This window comes from Poeciliopsis prolifica, unplaced genomic scaffold, assembly GCF_027474105.1.
Source record: "Poeciliopsis prolifica strain line A6 unplaced genomic scaffold, Auburn_PproV2 SCAFFOLD013, whole genome shotgun sequence".
NCBI classification, from domain to species: domain Eukaryota; kingdom Metazoa; phylum Chordata; class Actinopteri; order Cyprinodontiformes; family Poeciliidae; genus Poeciliopsis; species Poeciliopsis prolifica.
The window spans coordinates 3,050,966-3,077,221 of NW_026562388.1; the positions used below are offsets into that span (position 1 = coordinate 3,050,966).

The 26,256-nt window shown below is 37.2% G+C and overlaps 1 protein-coding gene across 1 annotated transcript in view; it reads right to left on the reverse strand.

Moving 5' to 3' along the window:
• stag1a (stromal antigen 1a) overlaps positions 1 to 24,640 on the reverse strand; it is a 44,020-nt gene extending 19,380 nt beyond the window's left edge. The window contains exon 1 of the mRNA XM_055038360.1: positions 24,487 to 24,640. The gene's annotated coding sequence lies outside the window, so the exon portion shown is untranslated. The remainder of the gene's footprint in view (positions 1 to 24,486) is intronic.
• Positions 24,641 to 26,256: the final 1,616 nt, after the last annotated feature.

Sequence of the window (26,256 nt, forward strand, 5' to 3'; positions counted from 1 at the left end):
CATTATCTTTGTCTCTCTCCGCTTTTCTTTTCATCCCTGTGAAAAACTTTTTCATGTTGGGGGTTGTTGAATAACGGAGGCCATAGACAGAACGCAGTCGGAGCTTTTTGTTGACTTAACACTGCTAACCAAGGCAAACCTGTTGTCTTGTAAGTCATAAAATGTTGCACTGTCGCAAACGTGACAGAAGTAACAATGAGAGCGCCACTGCCGCCTACTGTGCGCAATTACACTTTATACTAGTACGCCAAAAAAAGCCTGTTCCCCAGGATCACACGCCCCCCCAGGTATCGCACCGCGCCCCCCAAAGGGGGCCCGCCCCACTATTTGAGAAGCACTGCACTAAAGGCATTGAGTGAGAACTAACAGAAAAAGGCAATTCTGGTAAAATCATAATTATAAAACAAGCACAGACCAGTTAATATGACAATGATTACCTATAATTTTCACACTGTTCCAACTGTTTCAGTTCTTTTAATGAGTTGGCTGAGAAAATGCAATTGTGGCTGCATTTTTCTGAGACTGTACGGAGAGCAGTGTCCTGCACACCTCCACTCAGCTGGCTAGAAAAAAAAGAACAAAAAAACACTAATCTTCTTCGCCAAGAGAAAAGCTAAATTTGAGTGCTTAAATAATCCCCCTCTTTAAGTCAGGGCTGGACGATGTATCGTGAGTTTACGATGGTTAAAATGGCTATATATAACTAGAGTATAAATTGTCGTTCCAATAATAAGCGTTCACCATCAAATTTACATATCATTTATCCTACACTTTATGAATGTATCACTAGTTCTTCGCCAGGAGGGGAGGGTTTAGGAGGGGCTAGTTCCTTGCCCCTCCCAATCCGAAAATTTTCTACCAATCACGTTGCGCGAAGAAAACAACATAGTGACAGCGAGAGTTTGAGGCGAGCCGTGAATGAGACGGTAACTGAAAAGGAATGAGATGAACTAGACTGGTTCCAAAGAGAAACAGCTCTGGATCAATAATTTGGCAGTGGTTTGGATTTTATATAACACACCTTAGTCCTCAACATGTCTATGTTACAAAGTCAAGCAAGCAACTGACCTACTTACCTCTCTCTCACTATTTTTTTCCTTAATTAAAACTTTTTTCTGACCTTGTTATCTAGTCATGGTATAGGCAGTGTATAGCAAAACACTTATCCTTTTTATTTCGTATATTGAGATTACATTGAAATCTAGCAGGAAAATGGGGCGGGAATCTCGTGATATACATTGTGTATCATGATATAGCAAAAAAAATATATTGGGATATTAGATTTTCCTCGTATCCCGCAGCCCTACTTCAAGTTCATGTTAAATTAATGCCAATTTCTTTACATCCTAACTCCCTGTTACAAGCAAACTAAAAAACTAAATAAAATCCAGCTGATGTGTCACACAATAGTTTTCTAGTAATTGGCTTTAAGATTTGCTTTTCCCACATTTTTCAAAAAGTACTACCGAAAAATTGTAACTTACATTTAAGACGATTTTGAATAATGTCTGTCATGCGGCAGAAATAATAACGCTGGTTCCCCCCTTCACCCAAAAAACTAAAACTTAAAATCTAAGACATGAGAGACTTTCACAAATTTCAAAAAACCAAAAGATTTTGACTCCAAATAAAAATGTGCAGATGGGTCCAAATGATTTACCTATCTGCCAAAAGGCCGGTCTTTAATTTTAGCCTTTCATGTCTGCAGCAAATCAAAGCACAAACACAACTTGGTGTCCCTCCAGCTGGTAATAACTCAGCATCACTTGAGAAAGTGAAACATGGCAAGTGTGGCAACAAGTTGCTCATACCTGACACACTGATACTGCCCACACTTCCAAACTAGAGCAGAGTGAGGAAACCCAGATGAAAGTCAAACCTTTCTTCAGGAAAATCCATTAATCCTATCACTAAGACAGGTGACAAACAAAAACTTTACGAAATGTTTTGGTGATTTTTCCTATGATTATAAGTAGGGATGTACAATATATCGGCACCGACATCGGCCAATATTTGTCATTTTTTAACATCTCAGTATCAGTCTGATAAATAAAACTGGGCCAATATGAACAACTGAAAGTTATTTTAATCTATTTCAGGTTGTTTTTCCCAAAGGTGTTGAAACAGTAGTAAAATATATATGTGTGTGTGTGTGTGTGTGTGTGTGTGTGTGTGTGTGTGTGTGTGTGTGTGTGTGTGTAAATATCGATATCGGCACAAATTTTCCTACTGGTGCATTGCTAATTTTAGGTGTGGACATAGTTATATGCGACATCAACACAATTGACTATACTTTCTATGATTCTATTATTTATTTAGTTTGTGCTGAGTGATTTTGTAAAAATCAGCTAGCATCACATAAAATAGACCACGACTTTCTGCTGCAGCCAGCCGGCCTCTTCTTCTTACAGCCTTAACCTGTACTGCATCAGCTATAATTGGCTGTTATCTCTTGAGACATGGTGTGATGTGCGCTGAGGGCTATTACTGTATTTTGTGGGAGTGCAGAAGGAAAAAAAAAAAAGAAAAAAAGAGTGGATTCTTTAACTAACGATATCAGGGAAAAACTGTCAAAAAGTGGTTCTCACATTCTGTGTATGTCTTATATATTGCCATTAACACATATCATGCAGAGTCGCAAGCTATTTCTATCTTCAGAGTCAAAAGAGCATAATTATGAGAACAGAACATAGTTTAAAGTCCTTGAGGATGCAGATGCTTGCTTCAATAACTCTGTCTGAACAATAAGTATGAGGAAGTGACTAAATAAGGTCAACATTACAGGAACTGAGGCGGTGATGCCATAAAAGCAAAGTAAAGAATGGAGATGCACAGAAAAGATGGTTGGTGATGACTGCAATCGGACCATATTGAGCCTGACTGTCACTGATAAGCAGCCGCTTGGTCGAGGTCTTTTAATACATTATAACGCATCACAAAAAATGTATCATAAAAATGTTGACTTATCGGAATGATAAGTTTCAATTGATGATTTTTGACAACTATAAAAACTATCAGAATTGTCATTTTTAATATTTTCTCCACTGTTGGTTCCATTAAAGTGTCGACAAATATTAAGACATGATTAAAATGCAATTACCATATGCAGTTTAATGATACAAATCACACTTCTTTATTTAAGAAGATGACCCTTACTCCATATTGGTGTGTTTATCACACACTGCTTGTTGTGACACGCAATTGAAGATGTGCAGTTGCCCAGACAGACTGGACAGAAGTATTGCTGTTCTTAAAATTAAATGAATAGTTATGACACAAAATATTAAGTTATAATGTTAGGTTCTCAACTTGAAAGATGTGGTTCCTTCAGGCTGCGAGACAGTGAGTGAGAGCAAGACATGTAGATAACAGCAAGCAGAATGGCACAAGAACATTACTCTGTTATTTGAGTGTTCAATTGCTCAGGGAAACTGCAAGGCAATAGCACAAATATGCATGCAGACACACATAATGTAGGGCTACCAGTATTTAGCTGCAATATTGTAGTATTTTGCAGAGTATGCTTTTATTGTGACAAAACTGTAATTTGTCGTTCATATACTTTTCTCTCTGAATAAACTTGAAAACCCCTTAAGTTTTCAAGTTAGCACACTTCCTTTGAGGAACATGAACTGTGTAAGCTCAGTAAAACAAGATTAAATTTCCTCACACCTCAGGTTGCAACTATGTGCTAAAACACATATTTTTAGAACCTTTTACTCCACTTCATCCATTGTGTTTGAGTCACACTATCACATCTATCTGTTAATCTTATAGAGAAGAGTGAACGTGTGCAGGTAAATTCCCCATTTTAATATATTAAACAAGTCCAATATAGTATTATTTTTAAACACACTGTAACAGGCAGATATGTAGAAAGCACATTATGCAATTAAGTTTCATTGTTGTTTTATGTGCCCCTTTAATTCTTCATCTTTGTGTGTTATTTTTAATGACTTCCAGAGACCCGAGGGTTATGAGTCATCGCTCTATAGGGAATTCAACAGAGCTGTTTTTGTAACACAAGCCACATTTAATCACTTATTTAAGATGCTAAAAACATCTAAAAGGGTGAACTCTTGTCATATTTTGTCTTTTAATATTAGATACCTGCTCACACAGCAACTGCTCTGTCATAGGACATTGCCTCTGCTCCTGATATAAATAATAAATTACTATTATAAAATGTTTTTTAAATGATACTTTTGCATGTCCTTGTGTTATAATTCCTAAAGACACCAGGACCAGCCAAAAATGGATGAGAAAATGTCGAGCAAAAAAAAAAAAAAAAACACAAAAAATTTTATTTCCAGCAAGGAAATTTATTAGGTCGTTGTACATAAAAAGAGGACTTTTGGTCAAATATTTTTGTGTGCTGATGAGGCAAAGGCAGAACATTTCCTGTTACATTTCATAAAAAGAAAATCGTGTCTAGAGTCCAACATGGTGATGGCTGCATTGCTGCATCAGAACCTGGACGCCTTGCTGTAATTGATGGAAACTTCTCTTGAGCATGAAACCCTGAAGGAGAGAGTTCAGTTTGTTTCGTCTTCCTAAGCCGAGTTACATTATTGGGAAAGACACCAGCAAGCCCATCTCTGGATTGCTCAAAGTGAACTACATGAAGACAGAAGAGTGCAAGTCAAAGCTAGATATTTAATTCAATAGGGATGCAGTGGAGGACCTGAGACATTCTGTTCACATTGAAAACCTCCCAATGTTCCTAAAAACAATGCTGCCAAAATCTCTACCCAGCGGTGTAAAAGACACATTACCAGTTATTGCAAATGTTTTATGGTAATTGTTGCTCTCCTTAAGAAATGAAATAATCATTTCAAAGTTAAACTTTGTGTTTTCTCAAATTATCTTTCAAATTAGAATTTGTTTGGAGAGCTGAAACATTTAATAGTGATAAAAAATAAAAATAAAAACAGAAGCAGGGTGTTTACTTTACACTGTAGATATGAACTAAGCAGGGATGTGACTGGACACATGAGAAACAGGCTTAAGTTTCCTTTTCAGACTCGTTTCTACTTGATGCTAGTGGAGACGAGACTTGCTAAGCAAGATGCCAGATCAATCTCAAGCTAAGGGGCAAAACTTTGATACTTTTGTGTGATTTGAGATATGAGGCATGAAAACACAGCTGCACAAATTGACACCCATCCCCTTAGACGTCGGTTACCACAGCAACAAACTCTACATTTCTCAAACAGTATTTTCAGCTCACCAATAATTGAACACTTATAAATTCCCCACCCCCTAAAAAAAACAACAACAAAATATTTATCCAGACAGTTCAAGCTTTGGGAAAATCTGACCCACATCAGCCTCAGCCGTTATCTGTAACTGTAAACCTCTCTGAATTTGCTCTCACCTACCAGTCTGTGAACTGTCTGCAATGCACTGTTAACAACACACTAGGCAGTGTGAAGATGCAGCAAGAGAGAGCCAAAAAAAAGTGTCAGGATCGAGTGCATCGGCGAGCAAGAGATTTACTTCTAAAGATTAATGCTGCCGTGTCAAAGGTAAACACAGGCAGCTCAAGAAATACTTTAGCCGGGGTGGATTTAAAAGGATTTAATTAAGATTTAATGAGCTTTTGAATTGAAGGATCATTCGGTTAGTGGAGAGTGAGAGCATCCACCCTCAGATTGCTCATTAACTGTATATGTAACATCTCTGGTGCAGTTTATTGTTACTGTGAAATGCATTATAATTCTGAGCTATTATAACAGCGATAAACCCTGCTGGATGATGTTTGCAAATCATAAAACAATTGTAGTTTTCAAAGTGTGACTTTCACTATTTGTTCCACTGATTAGTGCAGCCATCAAAATAAATAGATACATTAAAAAATTAAATCAATATTGTTTGGATAAGATGGTTTTAAAGTTTTCAAATGGATATAGGATTTCTAAAACAAAAAGAAAAAGATATTTTGCCAAAAGCTTAGATTAGAATTTACTGGAACCACAACAACACATGCTATGACCTGCCTTATCAAAGAGTCCTATCAAAACAGATGCAGTGTTGGCAAACCACTTCAGCAATTCCTCCATATGAGAAAATCCTCAGAATTTTTGATGAGTGTCCTTTTCAAATATTTTTGCAAATAAATGGTAAGAGCTATGTACATTTTTTAGAAGAATTGTCAGTTAATTACTGCTGCTTTTACAAAAACCCTGTTGACTCTAGATTAACTGAATCTAGAATGAAAATCATAAAACATTTTTTTTAAACGTATGATTTTCCAGATTAGATAGCTAAGCTGAAAAAAACGCGTCCCGATATTTTGGGGATAAAAACAACTCACACAGAATATTATGTTATATTGAATCAAACGTAGAATTATTTATTCAATTTGAGAGGTTTTGCTTTTTAACAGTGTAGCTTAAACATTCAATTAAAAGTTAATTGCAGATAAAAAAAAAATTCAAAGCACTGTGAAGCAGCTTCTTTATTTCAGAATCAGAAGTGCAAATACTTGATTAAACAGTAATTTGTAACAACACAGTGCTTTGACGCAAAGTCTGAGGATTAGACTTTAAAACAGGTAGAAAACTTAACATCTGTACCACTTACAGCTACAATCACAGTTGCCCTGTTTCTCATTACATCAGTCACTGAACCAAAATCCAGACAGTTCGGTGTAAAAACATTTGTAGCTCTGTAATACAGTGTTACTTCCTCAAAGCTGAATGGGAATAAAGCAAATGTGCTGATTAAATGTGGTGGTGATTTTTTCACTACCACATATGTATGAGCAGATACTGCAACCAGCACCGCCGTTTGTCGTTTCACACCCATCCACCACCTTGTTACATGCAGTTTAATGTGATCGTGTCACTTTGCCAAGCTCTACACGAAACAAGTCTTGGGATTTAAGGAGGACTTCACTGACAGGCGTCCATGTGTGCCTCTGTAGAAAACTAACAAAATCAGATGGCGAGTTAGAATTTGTTTTAAAGCAAATGTGTTACCCAGTGTACTTAGAGCATCAAGGTCACAAGAGAAGAGTCGAGAGTGGCAGTAAAATAAAATCTCTCACTGACGAGCGTTGCAGGGAAGACTTAAACCTGAAAGCAAATCAGCAGTTCTGCTTGACACTCTGTACTTTAATAACTCTGTTTAACTGCCCAGTATATGCAGTCCTGAATATAATAAAACCAGAACAGTTCGATCTTTCTGTCAGACATCATTGCTCTTATGGCTGAAATGTGATACAGATTAAAAAAGTAAAGGTGATACGCTAAATGTAACTATCCAGGTTCAAAACTATATTATTTGAACAAAAGAGAGTCCTATAAATCTTGAACATGACAGAATATATTTTTTGCTATTCATAATCAAAGCCAGTTAGTTTATCTTCCCAAAAACCTACAGCCACAATCAGATAAGAAAGTCCTCTTTATCCTGAAGTTCTTTCAATATATCTCATTCCGGGGGGGGAAAATGAATCAAATTTTGATATATGGATCACTAGACAAAGCCAAGAAAAAGAAAATTATCTAGTTTTAATCACCGGTCAATTTTAATTAACTTAAAATAAATATTTAACTGCAGAATTTTCTTATCTCTTGAAATCGTCTTAAAAATAAGTCTCTTTGGTTGTAAATCTGCTGCATGCAGTCAATGATAATGTTCCTCTGAAAGATTTTTAAAAAATAAAATACTGTCCATTTTTTGTTTGGGGGATGGGTGCGTTACCAACATCAATGATTTAGGTTTAAGTTATTATAAATTACAATTTTCCTTATTTACTTTTCTCCTAATACATTTTTTCACAAGTGTTGATAAAACAATATATTTTGCCAATCCCACATGCCAGTTGGTTGATGAATTGCTACTAAAACTAATTCATTTAAATTGTGTGAATTCAAGCATGGAACCATCAATGATGTGCTGAACACTGGCGTTTGACCAGAACTTTACATCTTATATATATATATATATATATATATATATATATATATATATATATATATATATATATATATATGTGTGTGTGTGAATATGTTCCAGTTGTGCCTGTTAAATTTGTCTCGTATTCATCTTATTTGCTAAAATAACTGCAGCATGCTCTGAAACTCAATAGGAAGTTGAGTTGAATACATTTCAGTATTAATTAATTAGCTGAAATCAGGGCTTCCCCCAGTGTATTATAGGCCTGGCGGGCTACCAGGCTTTACTTGTGCCCCCACCAGGCTAAGTGTTGCTTTTTAAAAAATAAAAATGTTAAAGTCTTTTAAAAATGTTTGCATTTTACAGTTGGTGTTCAGGTAATCTTCCAATCTTTTAATAACACTTAAGTTATATTTTCAAATTTCCTGTCAACGTTAAACATTTTTTAACTCAAAAACATGACGGGCCACTTGATGAATGACTAGCGTTCAACCACTAGCCTTCACAGATTTTCTGGGGGAAATCTTGTGAAATTGTGACTTTTTTGCATAACTGAGCAGACATAGTGTCAGTGTCCGCTTCTATTTTAAGTTCTTTTCACTGCAATGGGCTCTGACTCATTAATTTACCTTCTGCTGACTCCTGAGTTCAACAACTTTGCCCACCAATCTCTCTGTGTGCATCACAAAAAAACTGCAGCAAGCAGTACGAACCTGGCTAATGGCATTCCACAAAGTAAACATTTACTTCCTCTTATGTGCAATGTATCGACTTTCGTTCATATTCCAGCCAGCCAGTTGGACAAGGTGTAACATTTTAGTCAGAGGAAATAAGTCAACAGAATAGAGAATAGAGATCGAAGCCAGATACTCTGCAGCTGTGAGGAATACCGCTCGAGAAATACACCATCACTGATGTTTTTTTGTGGAAAAACAGGGAACAGAAACAGAGCACAACAGCAGGCAGCAAGCTAAGCAATGAGTACACATGGTTCAAACAACTCCGCTACGAAAAACAGGGAAGTTTCTGACGATGAAAGTACAAATCATAAAGCAAGCATTAACTTTTAATACTATGGTGTGGCAAAAAAAAAAAAAAAAAAAAAAGAAAAACAGCTGCTTCCAAGCTCAAACACTCTCTTGCTAATTTTATGCTTTCAGACTTACTGGCAAAAAAATAACAATGTGCGGAAACACAGCTGTGTTAACTCAAATGATGGATTAAAACAATATCTGCCAGCTCTCCCAGAGTCGGAAAGAATGGCCTGACAACTCCAGGAAGAGACATACTTCATACATCACTTTTGGAAAATTCACATTTAACTCCCACTGGGACAATTTGGTAGGACGAGGTGCTCTGGTTTTTGATCAAGGGTTCTGCTCTCATATTTCAGGAGACTGAACTGACCCAAACAAATATTCATACCAATAGAAATGGAAACAGAGAGTAGGGGTGAGTTATAGGGACTTGTATTTTGTGGTGCTGTTACAAAGATAAAAATGGCAATAAAAAACTATTTATTACTTCTTTGTGGCACAGATATTCATAGCACTACAAACAAATACTATCTGCACATAGTAACTGTATTTAACCATATTTTAGAATTTACTGACGTATATAAATGCCATTGTCAAACAAACGGTGGAGAAAATGGTGAAAATAAAATTTTTGATAATCCTGTTTGTGTTGTAACATTAATTGATCCATCAAGACAATTTCAAGCTCTTAGAAGAAATTTTTTACTATAAATGATAAGTGATGCAATAAATGCCCACTCCTAAAAGAGTGTGGGATATTCCTGAGTGTTTTATAAGCCTGGCAGCCCACCAGGCTTTACTTGTGCCCCCACCAGGCTAGGCATCGCTTAGCCTGGTGGGGCTAAATGATAAAATAACATTTTTTAAAATGTTATTCTAAAAATAACATTTAAGGTATTTTTAAAATGTTTGCATTTTTTCAAGACTTTATTGTTGGTGTTCATGTATTAATCTTCCAATCCAAAACATTTCAATCAATTCTTAAGATTTCCGTAATAACAAATAAAGGCTACCTTTTTGCACTGCTTGTACTGCGGATTTCTTCATCAAATTTTAGTTGCCCCAAGTTTTTCCACAGTTTTGTTATTATTCTTATATAATAAGGACTGTAACAATACATTCACAAATCTGAATAATGTTGGATCGCTTTAGAAATTCAAAAGTTTATCCAACATTTTTTCTAAAATTTTAATTGTCATTTCCTATACAGAAATGCTAAGAATAGCTTTAACAGAATCAATAGTGCATTTCAATTTTGTTTACCTTATGAATAGGCCACAAAAATAAAACTGCAAATAAATGATTATTTTATAAGAAAAAGTTGTAGACTGACGTCATTAAAAACTATTTGACCAAGTGTGCTTTGTCCCAGTGCGCTGGTCCTCAGACATCAAACACCAGCTAAGGTCCAGGCTTTGACTGAATGCATGCAAAAATGTAGATAAAATTAGTGTATATAAAATTATACACTGGTCAGCACTGTATGTAAGCCAACTGAGATGATTGGTATTAATTCAAATAAACTAATTTCAGCTGTACACAAGCAACCAAGAGTAAAAGATGGAGGCACTCAAGACTATTTTAATGGCCTCTGCCACCAAAAGTGGTTCCATTCTGGATTTCTTGATTATTAATGAAAATGTTTGACCATACAAGATTTAGATAGATGAAACGGAAATAAAATGACATGGACTTGTATTTTGTCAAGTGAAGCTGGTTCATACTATTATTAGTGTACAAGTACTCCCATCCAAGAGGAAGGAATTTCACAAAACTCAACCACAATACTAAAATAATAAAACATCGTCAATCTTTTAGACCTTTGAAAGGCCCCCCACAATTGAAGCTGACCACAGTGACTTGCAGTAACTGGGTCCCGATGCGGCCCAGTTATGAGCTGAACCATCTAGACAAATGGATGAACTTTATCGTGTCTGCTTCCTCTTTACACATGGAGACCGAACAGCTTTGGGGTCCCAACTGTAGATGCCTGGTTTAACCAGATTATGATTATGTCACACGGGAGATTACCCGTTTGACACGGAAAGGCTGTCAGACTCACAGCCGCGTGGCTGTGTGCTCACACAAAACACACAGATCCATCTGCTACAGCCACAAACTACTATCTACTCATTTTCGGCAGCACACAATGTTAGCAGACCAGAAAAGAGGTGGATGAAGGCTGGATGAAAATCTGCTAGGAAAAAAAATTACAACACGGATCATAAAACTCTTATAAAACAGATGAAAAGAAAGTAGGTGATGGACGGAAAATTAATCAAAATGATAGAAGATGGGATGCAGAGGGAGGTAAACAGACCTAGGGTTTAACTCCTGAAAAGTCTAACATTTAGGCAAATGAGGAAGAAGCAGCCAGAGAGCCAATGGAGTAGAAAGACAATAATTCCCTCTTCTCTCATCGGTTTTCTGTCTCTCTCTTCCCGTCACCTTGGCCCAATTTTCAATCTTCTTCATGACAACTTCTAACTGAATGTGAGAAACAAGCAAGATGGGAGCACAAACACAAACACACAGACTAACACATGTTCGCTGCGCAAGCCATTAAAACCCTCACACCCATTATTACTTTCCAATCATCTGGTGGAATGTGGACTATTTCACCGGAGCGGGACAAGCCTGCTAATGTGCACAGGCAGATGTCAAGGCAAAAGGGGGTGGGGGGAAATACCATTGACTGGCAATAATGTTCTGGCAGCGAAACGGGAGGAAAATATGACTGCTCTGTTACAGAGTTCAGTTATGAAAATTACAAGATGAGGTTAAAGGACTGCTGATTGAAAAAAAAAAAAAAAAAGGTCTAAGAAGTGAAAAGCATCTCAGCCCGAGGACCATTTGAAGTAAAATAAATGAGAGGCAAATGCGGTCAAGATACATTTAAAAATCTTAAAACAGATTCCCATGATCTGCATTATCTTCATTAGTGGTGGAACAAGAAATCAGGTTGCGACTGGCCAGTCCAGAAACAAGACCTATGCTAGATGGAAGTGAAACAGCTGATCTTTTCTGCCACTGTTTTATCTAAGCTCATCAAGCTGGTGAATCTAAAGATTCCCCTCCAACTGAGAGAATGGGTTGATAACAACAAAGTTCATTCAAACTATTACCACAAAGGGCCTGCTGGCGTCGAGAGTCGCAGGGAATCGTGTTTTGCACAGTTTCACAGCCTATTAACATAACATCCCACCTCGACGCGTCACAGAAATGACGATCAACACGCGCTGCTGGGAGACCAAATGGGTTTTTCTAAATTACACAGTTGTGGTAGGGAGTTTATATGCTTGAAGGAATACACACAGACTAATGATTAAAGTGGCAAAATCAGATGCTAATAAAAAGTCCCATCTCAAACTTGTGACTGTGTCTTGTCTAAAAGCAATAAAACCTTGTTTTACTAGGCCTGTTCTCTCTCTACCACAGCATGATGTCACCTTTTCCCCTAAAGTATAAACTCAAATAAACTATTTTAAATTGTCTCCTCTACATGCCCTATTAAGTAAATGAAGTAGACGAAATCTGCTATTGAAAGGTCAAAGCTTTAGATTAAGGTTGAATAACCTGAGCAACTCATATAACTGTGCTTAGGTATAGCTTTTGACCAAATGTATAGTTTCCTATGTGGGTTTTTCTTGCTATTATGAATTAGGTGGTTCCATGTAGTAAATCTTATATTGTGGTAAAATCTGTATTAATTCTGTCAAACGGCACCGCATTCATGAGAAAAAAGTATCTGTAAGATAAGCAGGAGGTTTGAGTTTGTGGGCTGTCGTCATAAAAAAAAACTTGTCAAAATTGATCTGCCAATGCCAAACAGCTTATTCTGTTATTTACTCTTGATTGGGGTTGTTTTTCCGATCGGCATTTGTTGAAAGTTTGCCAAACGTTGCTGCAAGATGGTTGTGTTGGTCACAGCATAATCTATCTGATTGATGGGACTGATGTCACATTTCCTCCTCTCAGCTTACCAAATCTGAGGTAGCCTCTGATGAACCATGCTTTAAGTGACTGAGTGTTGACATCTCTAAGGATAGAGTTCACTACCAGAAAGTGGAGAAATAGGATTACCAATACTTGATCAATCTTATTAATATGTCTCAGATTGCCTCCAATGATGGCAAGCCTTGTTTTTTCCACTTAGGGAGATGATACCCAACACCATCACACTGACACTGAAACCTGTTTGCCACTGGAAGGGAGAACTTTGCAAGTTATGATGGGTGCAGCCCACATACTCAATGGACAAATGCATTTTCTTTACAAATGTGGTAAGAATTAATAAACAGACTAACTGTATATGATCCATTTCCAAGGAGCTGAGTTAAAAGGGATAATAAAACAAACACAAATGTCTGTCTTGATAATATATATGACTACCTAATTAATAAACATTGTTTTTCACTTCTAACATACTTGATTGTTGCAGACTTAGTGCTAAGAGCTGATCTGATCCCATTTCTTCTTTCAGTAGAAATATCTAAGTGAGATGTCTGTAAATGACATTTTGAGAGATGGAAAGTTGTTTTTTTTAAACGCCATTTTTTTCTCTACAAGTCTGAAGAACAAGACCTCTGACAGTCAACTACACAACTTGTGTTGTGCAATTAAGCTGCCTTTCAATGTGCTAATCATCATACATTTGTATTTGGATTATTACAATCCAAATGAACAGGTGTGCAAATGTCCAACATAAATGCATTTAACATTCATTTACTGGATTCACACTTATTTTTATTGAACTCTCACCAGCCACTATGCATCATGTAATTACATGACGTATCAAAAATGATGCTTACAAGTAGATATGTCATTTCTTCTCTACTTTTATAAAACCTTAATGGGATTTATGCACTGTTGAAACATTTACCCCACCCCAAGAACTTGAAATTTTAATTTTCCTAAAGTTTTTTTTTTTTCTACATATATATATATGTAAATTCCCTTCTCACCCACCGCGGGTGGTTCTTATCCTCTGAGCTTGGGTCCTCTACCAGAGGCCTGGGAGCTTGACGGTCCTGCAGTATCTTGGCTGTGCCAAGGACTGCACATTTCTGGACTGAGATGTCTGATGTTGTTCCTGGGATCTGTTGTAGCCATTGCTCCAGTTTGGGGGGGGTGACTGCCCCGAGGGCCCCGATGACCACAGGCACCACTGTGGTCTTCACCTTCCAGGTCCTGGTATTTCTCCGGTTTCTCCTTTTTCCTGATGTTGCAGTCGCTTGGTATTGCTACATCTACCACAACGGCTTTCCTCTGTTGTTTATCCACTACGACAATGTCTGGTTGGTTCACCCTTACCATATATCACAGTACATATATATATAAGTACAAATATACCAGTATTAATATAGTAATATTGGTATTTTAATACTAATATAATTATTTATTATCATTGTTATGATCATCAAATTAACATTTTCTTCCATTCCCAATTTATTATCAAATTTGCACAAAATCTTTTTGGACAGATGGAGGAATCCTGACAAAGAACCTCAAACAAATAAAAGAAATTAAATTTAAATCAAGGATCCAATAAAATAATAGAAACTGCACAAACAGAAATGACAAAAAATGCAAACATGTAAAAATCAACAAAACAAATAAAAACAAGAACACAAAGTACACAGAAAATCATCAACAATGGCTCCAATCCTATATTATTATTCGAATTTTCCCTTATGTAAGTTTTTGTTTCATTTTCTTCCTCGATTGCTCCTCCTCCCTCTTCAACGGTTTCTGTTATTTGTTCAGGTTCATCCACTGAAGATTCTTGATTTTCAATACAATTGTCTTTGAAAGTGACAGACCAAACGTCCCGAGCCGGGGACGTTGGTTGTTGTGGGAGAATGGGGAGGAAATCATTCTTGAGATCAACGCTGTCTTCCTGGGAACTTTCTTCACATACTTTCTTCAAAGGTGAGAAGCAAACCTGCCCAGCAGGGAAGGTTTCCTTCTCACCTGGAGAAAGATCAAAAAAATAACAATCAAAGACATCATGGTCAAAAACATTATTTTCAACTGGAGATGGTTTAAAAAGATAGGAATCAAAAAGATCATAGTCTGAGCAGCAAACCTCCCCAGCCGGGGAGGTTTGCTGCTCTACTGGGGATGGGTTAAATAGAAAGGAATCAAATGCATCGTAGTTGGGGGAATCAAATACATTGTCATCTGAGAAACAAACCTCCCCAGCCGGGGAGGTTTGTTTCTCTACTGGGGATGGGGTAAAAAGGAATGCGTCAAACGCGTCATATTCATTCGAAGTGTTCTCGTCCTCAGCAGTACTACTCTCAAAATCTTTTCCAGGGAGAAGTTTGTCGAAAAGTTTTCTCATCCCAGTTGTCACTAAATATCCGATGCCAAAGCCGAGAGGGAGAAACATACTAACAAACATTTCCGCCATCCTGAAAGTCCTTGTGAAAACAAATGGTGAAGTTTGAAGTGCTACTCGGATATGAACTGATGTCTTGAAACACACACATTCATAACCTCCGATGTTCTTTGATCTAGAACTGCATGTCATAGACGAGGTCATAACTACAATGAGGTCACTGGGGAATGTCTTGTTTCTGCTTGTTGCTATGGGAACGATCAAATCATTTCTGCATGACCCAAATTATTGACCCTTTGCAATGGCATCATTTAATCATTCGAGGCGCCATGACGTGCAGTGAGGAACGGGAGTATAGAACTGAGCAACTGAAGTTGTTTTCCAATGTTGTTTGGAGTCAGCGTTTTTTTATTTAAAAGAAATATATATATTTTTTTATTTATTTATATATTTTTTTAATAAGTAGAGTATTTCTAAAAAAAATCATGTAGATCTGTGAGAGTTTCATCTACATCAACACTCTGCTTATTCTTTTGTACCCACTGTATTTTCTCTCCAGTAGCCTGAGAACTGACTTGGCACAAGCAAGTGAATCAATACTTAGTAAAACAAATAATACTGATTGGCAAGACAAACAGTGCCACATCGCAGGCCGTTGCTTGACATAGGTTGTTAACCTCGACTGTGTAAATGACATTTTCTGGATTTAAAGATCTGGTCAGGGGCCAAATCTGGATGCCGTAAAATGAAAAAAGAAATTAAATTCCTACCGAAGCAACAAATGGATCTATTCATCTCTCAGGTGTAAAATCCATGATTCTCTGCAAGCAGAATATAAATCTCTGCCTTTAAACTTTTAACACATCAAAAAGAGATTAAAAATGCATCATCACAGCCCTTCCTTTAACCGATTTAATATTGGACCGTGTTTTATGTACCACGCATAGAAATTCAAACTTGCAATAAATGTTAAAGCAAATCTCTTTCTCACAAACAAAAAGGAAAACTAGGAATGTTACCAACACAGAACAGATGCTGGTCTCTTTTGTACGATCTTTAAACTTATTTCTTTGGTTTCATGTGCAACAATTTCTAACTGTTATTGACTCCATGTGTCTTACTGACTTACAATCATTGGCCGTTCATCTATAGCAGTTTCCCAACTCTAGTCCTCAAGGCACACTGTTCTACATGTTTTAGAGGTTTTCCTGCTTTAATGTGTCCGATTCAACTGAATGCAGTTCAACAAACGCCTGTTAATCAATCATCAATTGAAATCAGTTGGATTGAAGCAAGGAAATACCCAACACATGCAGGGTAGTGTGCCTTGAGGACCAGGGTTGGGAAACACTGATCTATACCACATTCTATTTACCCCTTTCATGTTGACAATTATGTAAAATTTGACCCATGAAGTTAATTATGCTTGTGGTTATTTCTTCTAAGTGGAGACGAACAAAGCAGAGATTTTTGCAAAATATTTGATCTCCACTTTTTATGAGTTTATGACCTCTAAATAGTCATTTAATCAATTCAGATTTCTCTTAAATATCTTAATTAAGAGTATACAAAATATTTCTTTCTATCAAAGTCGTTTTGAGAACTTGATTTCTCCCTCGCGCGAGGATGAAATCACAAAAAAATAAATACTTCTTTATCTCCTTTTCCAGGTACAAAAACCAACCTGCACTGGAAAAATAGGAAATTGTAAGGAAATAAAGAGCAGCTCCCTGTTTCAGCAGGTAGAATCAAAAGGCGATATGCCCGAGTAGAAAACACAGTTTGTTTTTAAATGGGTTCCTACAGCTTTTGTGCTTCATCTGAAAACACCTACTGACAATGAAAATAGATAACTGGGGAGGGAGTATTATCCCTGCAGTAACAACTTTTACAACAAAAAGTGCTGCTGTAGCTGCGACCTGCTAGGCTTTTTGTCTGGTGCGTTTGCTGATCGGGACTAGATTGTGTTTTTGAGGCCCGTTGAGCTGAAAACTGTCCAATTCAAGCCACCAGGAGCTCTTTTCTTCCCCTACTCTGTGGTCCAGATCTTAAACTCTGCCCATTGTGGGTATTTCCACAGCTGAAGGGTTTTCCTTACCAAGTCATGTTGGTTGGCGCTGACCACTACAGAACAAAAACATCCCACATAAACTGACATTTAAGAGTTGAAACAACAAAATTATTTCATTGCAATTTTGCCTTTTTTGGTTGTTTGAGCTTTAAAAGCTTCCAAACAAACAAAAAACGCTGTGCAATATAAGTCACCCACTGTCACTTCCTCATAATAATAACACAATAATGTTTTATGGCCATCTGTCAGTGGTCAAAATTGAATAGCTTATTTAGGCTGGAAGACTTGCAACATACTGCAGCAAGACAGCTCAAGTAAAGAGGAATCCTTCAGTTGCTTCCTGTCATCCCGCTATGAAATTTCCACAGACAGAAAATCTTTACTACAGCAATATACTGCTGTTCTCCACCAGGTGCTTGCAAGGCAATTAGACATCAGGCAGTGGCAATAAAATCTGCAAAGAATTAGACCTAAATACGCAACCATTTTTCTTTATAATCAACCCAAGACATATTTGGTGTCGACTCCACCACGCATTTCAAAACGTAAATGACAAACCTCTTCCAACTGATTTTGATGTGCTTTACAAATTTAAATTTCATGGGTTTTCTTTTTATCTTGAACAGAAAAAGTACAGTGATAAGATTATGGAGACCAACAAGACCAAAACTTTGGAAATTCCTACAAATACTTAACTGTTTACTTTCTAAGAAACTTATAAAACAAGATTCTCATAGCAGGCAAAAAGTGCAGCAACATATATAGCAATATAAAAATTTGAGATGTTTAAATTATCTGAAATTGCTCCACTGTACATAAACATCAGTTGTTGATATTGTCCCACTTTTACCAATGGGGCTAATATTGATAAGTTAAAAAATGAATGTCACATTAATATTGGCAGGTACTGATGTTAATGCTGATCTAAATTACGGTAATTATGCTTTTAAAAAAATCTCTTTGGATAATGAAATTAATAGTTTTACATTTCAAATTAGAATCAGTTTGTTTTTCACAGGAAAACAGGTAAAAGCACCCTGCTTAACTTAGCAGCCACAGAACCACACAGCGATACTGGTGGTTATACTGGGATAATACTCCCTCCCCAGTTATCTATTTTCATTGTCTATTTTCACACATCTGCAAAACTAATGAAGAGAAGTAACACCTTCATCATTAGTGCTCCACTCGACAACTGAGGAGCAACTCCTTTAGCAAGTACTCTGGTGGCAAGTTTTGCTCGAATAATGGTAATAACCGTGTTATCTGGTGCAATCGTGTAATCTGACCCATCATTATGTCAACATAACTGCTGTCACTTGACAACAGGCAATTTTCCTTTTCAAGTGGGGCTGCCAATTTATACCCCACTAATCTAAGTAATTTCTTACTATTCTCACATATTTGACAAAAGCAATCACAGGGCTTAGTTCACCAAAACTACACAGCGCTGTCTGACATGCAAATAATCCAGTGGAAATAAGAAACAAATGTTTTGTGAAGAGAAGCTAGCACACGCATGGTCATTAACTGATATAGTGCCATCAGTTTTTTTGTTGTTTTGCATGCATCATTCAGCAGTATTTCTTTGGTTTTCTTTGTAAGCCATCACCCTGTACTTTATGCTGTGCAGTGTGCTGTTCCATCTCTCTTCAGCTCAGGGAATAAAAGTTTAAAACCGAAAGAAATAGTCAGACTCGGTTGCCGTTCAAGACGGCCTCACAATGCTGCAACAGCTCTAAACAGCTAATTACGCTTTAGATTTTAGAATCTATGACAACCTGCAATGTTGCAACTACATGATGTACAACCGAATCATCAGATGACCCCGAGACACACACCACTAGTTTCTTCAAATCTTTCAGGGTGCAAAGGAAACTAAGCAAGTGGACACATTCATCAACCCGCTAATACAATTCTATCCCCTGGAGTCTTTTAGCCTGACTCTTTATGCAGAATGCTGTAATGAGGTGGCTTTGCAGCAATATTGCTCATTTCTAGTTAACAGCTGATTACGGTACAGGAAACCACAGAGCAAGGAAAGCCCAGAGATGAAAGAACTATTTTAGCAAGCATAGTGATTGCATAGATTGCATAGTGGTACAAAAGAGGCAGCAGCGTTCTCTAAAACCAAGAAATAAAAAGAATACATATGTAATGCACCTGATGTTTCATGCATTCAAACTGTTTTAGTCTAAGATGGACTTGTTTTGCATCTAACCTTAATTATGAAGTTGAAAGGCTTAGGATATGGTGATGATTGAAAAGAAGGACGTAAGATCTAGATGAACTAATCGATGCGGTAGACCCTTAGTATTCATTAGAGGCCGGGAGCAGAGTTGGAAGTGAATAGGTAAAATTATTATAAATTCCTATTTTAATAGTTTAAACACCAAATATACCTAAATATGCATTAAGATGTACAATGAAAACATTCTTATCATTACCACCAAAGCTAACATCCAACCTCTTCCTTATCTGGTTACAGCCTATCAACAACACGAGGGAAAAAATAAATAAATTAAAAAAAAAAATATATATATATATATATATATATATATATATATATATATATATATATATATATATATGTCCACAAAACAGAATCCATTCAAAACTTAAAAAACACTTTATGCTTTCCAAATATCATGCAGCCCAAGTTTTTCCAAACAATAATAGTATATGGAGTTTATTGTCTTAATTAGTGAAAATCCTTTTTAAGAATTCAGCAGCAATTTAAATAAAAAGGTTTCTTTCATGGTGCAAAGGAGCAAACAAGCTAATACTTGTTTTAAATTGAATATCTGTTTAATGATCCAGCTCACAACTGTAACTGGAAAGCTGGTTTCTCGACAGACTAAACAATGATTTAGTCATTGCCTCATTAAATGCATTTATTTATGGTAATTCTCAATCATATTTTTTTAAGGATTAATTAAAGCAGACAAGGAAGGATGCCAAGAGCTCTTATTAAATCCTTTGCCACAGTCTGAGTGAATAAAAAAAAAAGTTTGAAGATAAAATTCTTGACTAAACATTATTAAAATCAAAAGGTTTATCGTGCCTGCTGAAGTTCTTAGTTTTACTATTAGCCACACATCAATTCCTTTATGACTCAACAGAGGCATACTGGGCAGCGCAGGTCATTTCGCCTTGTCATCTTTTTCTACTCTTGTACTTCAGATTGCCTGAGCAACAGGACGTTTCATACCAACCATGAGTCATTTACCCACCAGCGGAGCAAGAGCCGAAATGAGGCTTTCCACAACTTGCAAATAAGGAAACACATAAAGTGAATTTCTGCTGTTCAAGTTTAATGCTTGGAACGCTTATTATCATTTCTAAAATACCTCATAAAAATCAGAGCGTCTGTGTTTGAGTTTGTAGTCACCTCGCCGTAGAACAGAAGCAAAAGGCCTTATCGACACCATCAGGCATTTCCTGTGACTTATGAGCAAATACTTCCAAACAACATGTCTGCCTTTTCAAATGAAGTGTGTCAACGAGGGTTTTGTTCCTGGCATATCTGCCATGTCGTTTGAATTTTTTAAACTATCGTTTTGATTTGTATTGATCAGGTAATTTGCTGTATGGAAGGGGGAAGACCTGGATATTTGTTTCTAGTTATTCCAGTTTGGGAAGATGAAAATGGCTAAAATGAACTGCAATGATGACGTATGGAAAAAGTAGGTTAATTGTAGTCAATGTCACTGTATTTTGCAATGCTATCACAATTACATGTTTTCCTTATGTTGTGAAGTGTCCACATTTATGCAAATCATTATCTTTTTTTTAATTATGTATCATCAAATAAATCCAACCTACTGTTTGCAAAGTTTTGCAAAAAGTTATTGGAAAACATCTTCAATTAGTCTCATAAAACTATATTGAACATTAAGCCAATTTCTTATCCTTATGTCTAAATGAAGCATAACTGAAAGAGAATCCATTATAAAATGCTTTTGTATTTCTTAAACCAACATTTGACTCATGCGTGAACAGACCAGTGATGACGGTATTTGTTTTACTTCTGTCATTTCTATGACTGTGTTCACAGTCAACACAAGCTGGCCAAAGGAACAAGCAGAAAAGACTTCTTCTTTTAGCCAGCATGTTGAAGCAAGGTCACCATTTGATACGTTCTGACAAATGTCAAATCCATTAAAAAAAAAAAAAAAGACAAAAACAAAACCCTGGGCTAAATCATTACTCTGTCATCTAAAGACTCCAACATAAAAAAAAGTATATAAAAAAAATCGGACAGGAAACCTTAGCTCAAAAGTCAGCCTCTAAAAAGCAGATAATGTACTGAAGTCCATCCCACTCATTCAAATCTATAAACAACATTGCATCTCATTACTGTTAAGTACTGTTCATTAAGCAGGTGAGTTGAGTTCCTAAAGGGAAGTTGCCTCCATACATGCCCTTTAAAAACACATATAATATATTCAATGCAGATTATTATTTAACATTACCCACTTCTTGATGTATCTATTCTAATGAGTCTTGCGATGTGATTCTCGGTTGTTTATCAACTCTCAGTGGAAGTCATCCGGGCATGGAGCCAAGCGACTTGGGAAACATTCACTATTTCTGTTACCTGTGCACTGTCCAAAGGTCTAAACACTATATCAGCTACGTTTCATACGTTATGCAATGAACATCTGCTTCAAACTATTCTGTTTAACAGCCTGAGGCAGAGACACGGTGGTGCATAACTAAACATTCTTCACTACATGCCATAAAACAGAGTCAACCACTGTGTGGGTATGACAGGAATGGTGCTGAAAACCAAACTAAATACATTTTTAAGTTGTGTCATTACAGGTCTGAAAAAAAGAAGAAGAAAAAAAAAACACTTTCTGGCACAACAAAGCTAACCTCCATCAGCTAGAAGAACATGTAAACTTTTCATAATTTTCTTTTCCCCTGACCTCTGTGATCCACTGCCAAGCTCTTCGGTGACGCATCCAACTGAGATCCAAGGACTGGATCTCAATGTGAAAGTCTGGTCAGCCTCCAAGGCTTTGTGCTGCGCTACTTTAACTATTACGGAGTGAAAACAGGTCATTTCTCCCCTTCATTGTTTCATGCATGTAAAGTTTTGGTTGGTTTCATACCAACCAGGGATCAATCAATTCAGTTTATTTATACATCGCCAAAAGGTAGAACGTACATAAAACCATGTACATTCGGCAATGACATCGGTATTGGGCAATAGTAGACTTTTTTTTTTTATCAGTTTGAGAAATAAAACTAGGCTGATATTAACAACAGATATTTATTTCCATCTTTTTGCCGTTTGCTTCTGGAGGTGGAGTGGAGGAGGTTGGTCGTGTGACAGTGGCAGCAATGCAGCACAGGATTGTGGGGAGTTTAACTGAAGAAGTGCGGTCAGCTGTCGTTTTGTTCAAGGCGTCAAAAAAGTTTATGTTTTTTTTACAATATCGGTAAATATCCATTTTCATCAATAAAAGCAATAATAATATTGGGAAGCACTGATATTTTCACATCAGTGCTTCCCCAGTAATATGTTTTCTATTTAATTATTGTGAAATAACCAGAAGACCACATACATTTAAATTAAATGTATTAGAAAGTTTAGTACTTGGCTATTATTTGGCACCATAATTTGTCCAAATATTGAATGATTAGGGGAAAAAAAACATTCATTAAAAATGCAAGTGTTTTCCAATGATGCAATAAAGATTCCATAGCTGTTTCAGCTTGGTTAGTGAAGTGCAAACGTAAAAGAAAAATCTTTCTGAAAGGACACAATTTAAGATGTTGTGAGACGTCAGCAGTTTGTAGGAATTAGTCTGCAAATAGACAGTACTGTAACTCTAGTGTTTCTTTAGCAAGACATGGTTTGGTAATAAATGTATCTGTTCAGAAAGCATAAAAATGTACTAGTGTGTGAATCAGCCAGGAACTATGTCAGCCAGTCAAAACTTTATACAACTAGTAACCAGAAATTTAGCATAGAAAAGCTGATAAAAAAAAGAAAATCAGGAAAAAAAGCAAACAACAAAAACAGTATGTGCAACTTGTTCCACGGCCAAAATTAAGCGTGTGGTGTGCAGACTGAAGGAGGAATGCAAGACCAGTTGGCAGGCACACAGGTTGCAAACAGTAGTCCAGGAAAGCCTGCATGAGAAATCACATGGCTGACTGTAAACAAAGCAGTTATGCAACAATCTCAGATTCATGAAGCTGCCAGTAGGTACTCTCCTGTCAACACTGCAAAGGCTGAGCTGAGCAGGGGTCAGTTGTGGAGGGGAGTCAGGACCAAAACCCCATTAGGGGGGCTGGCCGGTGGATCCCATCCCCCCACTAATGTGACTCATGTTTCCCCGCTCAATGTTTGCCTGTTTCCCGCACGGAAGGGGGCGGGAAGGGGAAAGAGCGCCATAATAATCCTGCAAAACATGCAGGACTCCAATCTGTAGTTTTTAGATGGAAACACCCACGTGCTTTTCACTGATGTACAAACAGCAACATGTTTTATTATGTAGCATTAAAAGTCGCCTAACTTGAAGGGAAGAAGGTGCACGAGAAAGTACTAACTATATGCGCGTGTGTGTGTTCCTGTTTGCAAAAGCAAGCTCCCTGTAGTGTGATGACAACAGTGCCAACACCAGCGTGGCGAATAGCGTGGAAACTGACAATAAAGCTGATCACAACAAGGAGGAAGCCCGTGCTGTACGTCCATACAGCGCCGTGTAAACGAGAAAAAGGTGATGCTCTGAATCCTGCCTGCAAACAGCTAAAAAAAAAAAAACACGTCACACTGCCCAGCTCTTTATTTGTTGACAAGATAAACTCATAACGCCGAGTGACAATTGGTGGCAATCACAGCAGCGTTGCTGTAAACAGTCGCTCTTCTAACAAGTTGTCTGCCTCCCCCCCCCCCAAAAAAAAAAAAAAAAAAATTGCGGCTAGCTCGCAGGCTAGTAGCCGCGCTAGGCTATATCATGTAACTGAGTGGAGAGAAAGCACATTCACCTCCGTTAGCCGCTAGCGCCCATCCCCCAACCGCCCAGCCTTCCCTGTCTGTGTCCACCATCTTTATTCCGTGCCCCGTCTCCGTTACCACCGCACAAAACACGACAAAACCACAAGACACTCACCTTTAACGACCATCGCCGGACCGGTTATTGCCTTCTGAAACGTGCCAACGATTTTAGTTTGAATATAGTTGGTATATTTATATTGAAAATTGGCCGTGCGAGCAGAACCGCGCCTTGAGATAAGAGCAGCAATCCTAAACCGCCATCTGGTGGTATTTTCCTCTCTGTGATGCAGCGGGAGCGGCGCAGGCTCAGACCGAGACACAGCTGCCCCCTGGCGGACACACCGTGCCGCGGCGGACACGCGCCTCCGGGGGGCGAGCCTGGGAAGGGAGGTAAAGGGGGCGGTGGGAACAGGGAGAGCTGACCCCGCCAGCAAAACAGTGATGTGGACGCGCAGAGAAAGAGAGACCCCTACCCACCCTCCCCCCGAGAGCTCTCATGCTGTTAAGCTATTTCAAACAGTTGTCAAGTAAAAAGAATAATTAAGATTATATGAAAGCAATACTTTTGCATATATGACAATGCAGCCGTAAACCAAGATACCTTGGCTAAAATAGATATGCAGCAAAAATTTTATGAATTTTTCATACATTTTACCTCTTTTGTTTTATTGTCTGTTTTATCTTTTTTTGAAGATAATTTATCTCCTTTTGTGCAGCTGTCCTTCACTGGCAACTTTTATTTTATTTTTAGGGATTTACTTGTACCTACTAATGCACTCCTTTCATTGTAATCTTTTCACACTGTCTATTATCACTTCTTGTTGTGTGCTATAGTTATTTCATTAACATGTCATTATTAGTTTGAAAAAAAAAACATTTATGAAATTGTTTACTTTATAAGATCATATGGTAATCATTATAGTAATCCCTTTTTTCTGCAAATGCATTCTGCTTACAAATATAGTGAACATGTCTTGAAGATGCATCTTCTCTGACACATTGGGGTCATTGGGGTCAAAATGATCTAGAACATTTTATTTATTTTATGAATTGTGTTGATCTCAAAGTTAATATATGTATCATTACATATCAATTACCAGTTGTAGTTATTTGCGTGTTTTTGTATTTTAGTGGCCCTTGTGTAGATTATGTACTTATAAGGGTGAAAATAAGCTTAATCAACGCTTTATTATTTCATAAAACTTTGTTGAATTGAAAGTTCATTTTAAACAAATTCTCTCTGAGACAAATGTCCTGCACGATTGTGAAAAAAAACTTACCCAAAAATATAGTTTTAAATATATTTGACAATAGTGACGACAACAGCTGTGGATATGAAACAGCATCAAATATTATGTTTGGGGTCTCTTGTCCATTTTCAAAAAGGACAGGACATAACTGAAGAAAACAATATTCAGAGAAAGAGCTAAAGTTTGCGCATCGTACATGAACGGCGAGGAAGATATGACATTCAGCTCCACGTTTTGCACCGTGCATTCTGCTGCTGCTCATCCTGAATTGGAAGAGACTGGAAAAAAGAAAAAAAAAAACAATAGGCCTGGCAAAGATGCTTTGCCAGGCCTCTTAGCTAGGAGCTGAATGAGTTATAAACCCAATTATAAAGCCTGCATGAGCTCACATTACTCACCCCAGCAGCTCGCTCTGGCCTAATAGGAGGAGAGGCACAGAGGCAGACGGGCAAAGTAACATCTTCACTTAATTATATTACCCCAACCTCAGAGACATTGAACAGGTATCAAAGTCCTGATTTAAATGCTTTTGATATGTGTGTATTTAAAAATAAAAAAAAAAAGCAGAGGAAGTCTACGGGATTAACATTTTTATCTCTATGCACTTTTAGATGGAATTAAACGTCTTGAGCGAA